Source organism: Condylura cristata, unplaced genomic scaffold (genome assembly GCF_000260355.1).
Source record: "Condylura cristata isolate star-nosed mole 26May11 unplaced genomic scaffold, ConCri1.0 scaffold00005, whole genome shotgun sequence".
NCBI lineage: Eukaryota > Metazoa > Chordata > Mammalia > Eulipotyphla > Talpidae > Condylura > Condylura cristata.
The window spans coordinates 63,404,486-63,411,016 of record NW_004567106.1 but is presented as its reverse complement, the minus strand read 5'-3'; positions in this window follow the sequence as shown (position 1 = coordinate 63,411,016).

Below are 6,531 nucleotides of genomic sequence, written 5' to 3'. Positions count from 1 at the left end.
CAGAACTTTGGGGTGGGTGAGAAAGATAAGAAAGTGGTGTGTTCGCCTGACCACATGGGAAGTCCCCTTTCTTGACTTCTAGCCGCTGGTCTAGCTAGGGTTTAGTGATCTGCTCTGAGTTTTCTCCACATAGCAAGTCTTGTAGATTTGTGAGCAGCAAGCAGGTCTTCCGAATAACCATATCTGAAAAGGCATCTTCCCACATTTTTACCTCTGTGACATACTCTATTAAATTCATTATTGCCTCGTTGTTTAGGAGTTAGTTCTATATCTCATTTAGCCTTGTAAAGATAACAATTCCTCCTGGGATCTCAAAGAGCAGACTTGCTGGCACAGTAACCAGTCCAATGCCTGACAAGTCCTGCGTGGTGATGCTTGGAAATTAGCTTACACAAAATTAACAGATACAAGTCAGAGCAGCTTCCAGTCTTAACTCCCAGGAATGCTGCTTCCAAATGCTATGCTTTTCCCCACTTGCTCTCATCAAAGCTTCCTATTTAGAGTGCCCACTCTGTAGGTTAAAGACAGCCATGCACAAGTGTCACAGTCATATAGCATTTGACATTTAGAAACTGATTCTGGAACTAAGAGCACCTGCTCATTGGATTCCATTTACCTGTCATAGGTATGCATGGAATGCTAATTTGTCACATGGAACATTGACAATATCAAATATCACCTGACACTTAGAGTCTCAATGTCTAGGTGAGAGAACTGCTATTTAGGGGATTACTTTAGAATGACTAAGCTTGTTGGGGGCAGAACAGAGACAAGTCTTCCAAGATTGCTACTTCATGGTTCTGGGGAAATGCTTCCTGTTCTCCCTTCTCCCTGCCCTCTCAAAAAAAAAAAAAAAAAAAAAATCAAGATGACTAATTTTAAGATTAACTTTCATTGCAATCAATCATGATGGATTTCATTCTTATAGAGTAAGTGGTACTCAGGAGCTCAGCTCACTGCCCCCAAACAATGGTTAATGTAATCCCACTTTCATCCAAAAAGAAATAAAAATGCAGCAAATTATTATAGCCATGTTGTGTTTCTGTCTGTTTTTTGTATACACTGAAAAGGTGGTATTAATGCATGTGGTACTTTCAAAGCAGATTGCCTTATTCAAAACATGAATAAAAGTCTATTTTATATGAGCATCCAAACTGGTGTACCTATAATTTCACAGCTACTTATAAAGAGCCCCAGCCTTTTGCAGGGAGGGCGCAGCAGTCCACCTCATAGCAGGACATCACACAGTGACCTAGGCTTTTCTGCTCTGGCAGAGTCACCTGCTCCCTTCCTCCAGAAAACTCTAGAATTTGTCGGTGTTACATTCCATGCTCAGGCCTGTCTTCTCAACAATGTCAGGATATAGCATGGTTGGGTTGGTTGCTGCTAATCTCTAGTCTCCACCTCATCCTATCTTCTTCGAAGCTAGTGAAAACCAATCACCCATAATCAAGAGCACGGGCCCATGTTTAGCACCCACCATCGACCTACCAAGGACAATAAAGGCAAACATACACAGTGTCAGAGTCTCACACACAGCCTCTGACATTGAGGTACTGAGTACTGAATACCGGCCCCTTTTAGCAAAAGCCAATCTGGAAATGTTCATGTGCACGCTCAGAATGGACCTTAAAGCCATCTGTGCCTTTATTTCACAAGTCAAATCTTAGAATCCTGTTTCACGGAACATTCTGAAAAAATAATGGAGGCAAGTATAAAATAGCTCCATCATCTCTCAAGGCCTTAAGAGTCGCACTGGGGATGGAGGTGTGTTGTTTAACCCCCCAGCCTGTGACTTCACCTGTAGTACAGGAATAATACCTACGGGTATTAAAATGAAAATTCAGTGAGATGATGGGGTGTGTACCTGGAACATGGAAAGCATTCACACGGTGGATGCTGTTCTGTGCAGTGACAGTAGTGATAGATGTCAAGTGTTTTAGCTACTTACAAGCACTCGTAAATCTGGCCCTGTGCATTCATCCCCTTTCCTGCTCTCTACTCAAGAAGAGACCTGGGCTTAGGCAGAGGATGCAGGACAGGAATTTCTCCAGTTATCTTGTTGCTACCCAGGAAGGCGAATCTCAGAAGCCAGCACTGAGCAGGATACAGGTGCCCTGTCGCCACTTCTGCTGGGCTGGGAATCTCTGGTTAGGGGAAGCTTGAGCCAAGTGAAATTTCTCTGCTCACTCCCAGTATTGAGTATTGTGAGGTAGGAACAGACCAGACTGATTTTGTTTCCACTCTGAATTCATGGTGAAAAATAAATAACCCTTTGGAATATGAGTGTGTGTGTGTGTTGCGGGGGGGTGGTGGGTCAGGGAGCTGTAAGGAGGAAACTTGAAAAAAAAAAAAAAACAAATGAGGTGCTTACACCTTTTACAAATTCTTTAGACATGGCTCAGGAGAAGAATGCATTGCTTTAAGTGCTTGCTTTTCTGTAATGATAAACAAAAAGGATAATTTCCATCCTGTGGAGTTGCATTTGAAAAGCTGTATATTTATTTCAACTATAGTAAAAAATACTAATGTTAAAATAGTATGTTTTGTCTATTTTATTAATATTGTAGCTATTATATTTTAATAAGGTTTAGACAATACATAATTTAAAACACCCATTGTCTTACCACTCAGAATTTATAATGAGCCATTTTTATTTCTTGCTATTTTTTCCCTTTGAATCAATTATTAAAACAATTCTGGAACCACTGTGGAGGCACTGTGCTGTGGCAATCTATTCACTTAATATATTAAGTAAATATCACAAATAGTAAGTATCACAAAAAACTCCCCATGTCATTTACTGCATCTTACCACTGTATGTCCCTCAATACCCAACGCCATCATGTAAATGTGGCTTCAGGGATGTGGCTCACGAATCCCCCAACCTCCTACTCTTGGGCATGGATGCAGTTGCAGTTCCTTAGGGGGCAGGATGTCTTGGGGGTGTCTGCTGAACCCATGATCCTCCTGTGGGCTCTGGCACCCCTATGTATAGGCTGGTAAGAGGCTGGAAAGTGCCCAGAATTCTTCCCTCTGGGCTGGCCTGTATATTGCCCAGCTAGTGAAGGGGAGCCTGAAAGTTCTGGAGGGTCGACCTTTGTCTCTGCCCATCCAGGTTTCCTGTTCTTGAACTAAAGAAAAAGTCTTCAAGTAAGAGAAAGCCGGGAGAGGACTTGGAAATCAGAGTTCTGTGAATGAAGCCTCTTGCACGGCATGGGCCTCTATTTTAGACTCGGAAAATAAGGCTTCAAGAGAACATTTGTCCAACCCTGCAAGCTTGCATGGATTGTTCGAGAACCTGAGTCAGAATTTAACCTCTTCCTACTGTGTTTCCTGTGATGGCTTAAAACTGATGGATATTGCTTCATTCTTTCCAAGGGCAGTCTGTTGTCGACCTTCTAGGATAGACTTGTTTTCTGCCCTCTAAAAAAGGGACTGACTGTCCAAGAACTTTTGGTGCCTCTGGGTCCACTGACTGGACTAGCTCTTTGCCAAAAAGATATATCCTCATTCTTTGAAGAATCAGATGACTGCGTTTTGTTCCCACATACTTGCTTGTTTGCTTACAGAAGTGACCTCACTCTAGACATTGAAAGGCCAGGCTCTTAAAAGGAAGTCCTTATAAAGCCTACATCAATTACAGTACATTATGCTTCATGCCCTAGCTTTGGGGATTTATGAAATATGCCTGTATATGCAGCGACGAGCCTATTTTTCGGGTTTGGCTCATGAACTGGTTCTAAAGGAAGTTCTAAAAGAGACTTTCCAGAATTGGTCAGAGCGATGAAGCATTGTTGAAAGGATGAGTAACCACCCAACAACACATTTAAAAGGCAGTAACACTTATATGCAGGTATCATTTATAGAATGATTTTGTCAAAGCCTTTTGACAGAATATAATGAGAATTTCAATCAATGATACATTATTTAAAAGATTTTTTTTCACCACACACACACGCACACACACACACATACACTCTACCAATGCTCTTGCCCAGACTACTAACACCACTTGCCTGCATTTTCTTAGCTTTCTCCTAACAAATCTTCCCAAATCCACTTTTGTTCTGCTAGGGAACCAAGGTGATATTGGTAGAATAGATTTGTGATAACATGACACCATCACGAATACCTCTTCTCCTCCCAGCCTAAAATCCTTTAGTGGCGTCTGATTGCTGCTAATAACAGTAGGAAGTTATTTTCCCTGTGGGTACTGGGCCCTTTGCACATGCATTTCCTACCTGGAATGCTCTCTCCTTTCCTTGCCTCCAGGTCTTCATAACTCTCTAGTGGGTATAGTTAGGGGACCTAACTCAACTTTAATGTTAGTCAAATGATTATTTCAACAGGAAACTTTGATCCTTCTGCATGGCTTATATCTCTTATGTCCACAAATGTCCTTACATTGTATATTGTAACTGCACTAGTCTGCAAAGCCCCCCATACCTGGGAATGTTACTTTTTGGTCTTCTACTTGTCTGACACTAAGTATTCATTTGATGTATATTAATAAATGAATACATCAAAATGAGAAGTAGATTAAAATTCTTCTAATTTTTCCCCTTAAGTGTACTTATTATATATACACTCCCAAAAATAAACACACACATGTCTTCTTAAACACTTTCCAGGTATTTGGGCCCCAGGAATTTGTTAAAATAAAATATAGTCTATACCTAAACCAAAAATACTATTAGGTAGCATGTGGAGACTCAGAATGCTAACTCTGAAGGGAACAAGAAAATTACACGATTAACTCCCTTATTTTATAGACGAGAAAGTTGAGGCCAAAAGTGGGCAAGAGAATTGCTCCAGATCACAAAAGTAGTTAAAGCACAAAACAAGAATTTATATTTCCTAGCACCGGGGCCTAATCTTGAATGAGGGGCTGATAATTACCCAGTCAAGGAGAAATACGTTTTGGAGAGTCAGCAGGAGTACAGCAGAACTGTGTGTGGGCTCTGGAGTCCAGCTGGCCTGGGTCTCAGAGCTGCTCAATTCCACACTGGCCATGTGATCTTGACCATGTATTTCATCTACTCACCTTAGTTCTCCTGTTGTATAAAAGGCACAGTCATGATACCTACTTCATGAAGTTAGAGCATTTAAATAAATCAACCTGTGGAAAGAGCTCAATACATTTTGACTGAAAAATGTTTGAGCAATGGATTCAGGAACCAATATAATTTCTTAATGATAGCATATTAATGTGTTGATTTTCTCTTGTTTACTTCTAGAAAGAAAACGGCTAGAGTAAGCAACGGGAGGGCCTCCTAGGGCAGGGGAAGGCTGGTCCTGGCTGATAAGGGTGCAGGAACCACACTACGTAGGGAAAGACGCGTGATTACTGAGTCAAAACGAGTCTCAGGCCACAGATGTGAGAGAACTGAGATAACATGAGGCCTAAGTTATTATTATTATTATTAAATACAGAGAGGGGGAAAAAGCAATCTAAAACAGTATTAAAAAATCACAACGGCAGACAAAAGGTAATCGATTTCAAGATGAAATTATCTTAAGCTTCTTAACTGAGCCCTGACACAGAAAATACCTTTTCCTTGTGTGAAAGGCATTTTGGCATCTTCCTGAGTTCCCAGAACTTTTTAACAGAACATTTTCTGGTGGCTTGAGGGCTGATATTTCTACAGATCCTTTTAGGTGCTATCTGGTGTCCAGAGAGAAGCTACTTTATTCCTAGATCCACACAAGTGAGACAAATACTCTACATCCCCCACTTGAATCCTCATTGAATCTTTATCAAGCAAAGAGAAACTAGATTGGATGATTTCACTCACTAATAAGTTTTCAAGTCAAAAATAATGAGGATAAATAATCTGTTACCAATTTGTAGCCATCAGTCAATACCAACAGCTCAATGTTGGTCTTTTTATGCAGTTGAGTATGCTCATCAGTCTTTCCATCATCTTTCTGAGAGGGGATAGCAGGGGACAGTAGATCACCTGTTGCAACCACAGGGTATAAAAGCTAACAAGGAAGCAATGTCCCTCTCAGAGGTGGTGATCTACAGACTAGTGATGATCTAGAAAATGAATAATGGCCAAGACAGATGGTTCCAGAAGAGACGATGCACTGAAACTCAGGCTGCTGTGACCCATGACAGCTAAAGCAGAGAACTTCGGTGGGTACCAGAGACCCTCAGTTCTTCACTCTGACCCCAGGTACATAGAGGTCACACATCTACCTTTTGCTGGAACTTCTATTGAGAATTATTTTTTGGACAAATGGGAACCTTTCTTCTCAGCTCCAGGTCCACCTATGTTAGGTAGAATATTAACAATAGACCAGCTTTCGACAAAATGCTATTCAAAATGTTTCATTTTTTATCTCCCCAAATGGTAAATTTCATAAATACCCCCCAATTACACATTCCTCTTTGCCTGAACTCATGTATTTCCTTGTAATTTGTTGCTTTTCTATCTTCTCTAAAAATGAGGGAGAAAGAAGAGCAAAAGAAGGGAAAGGAAGAATAACAAAAACCAGTATAATGTTTGGAAATTCATAGGACCT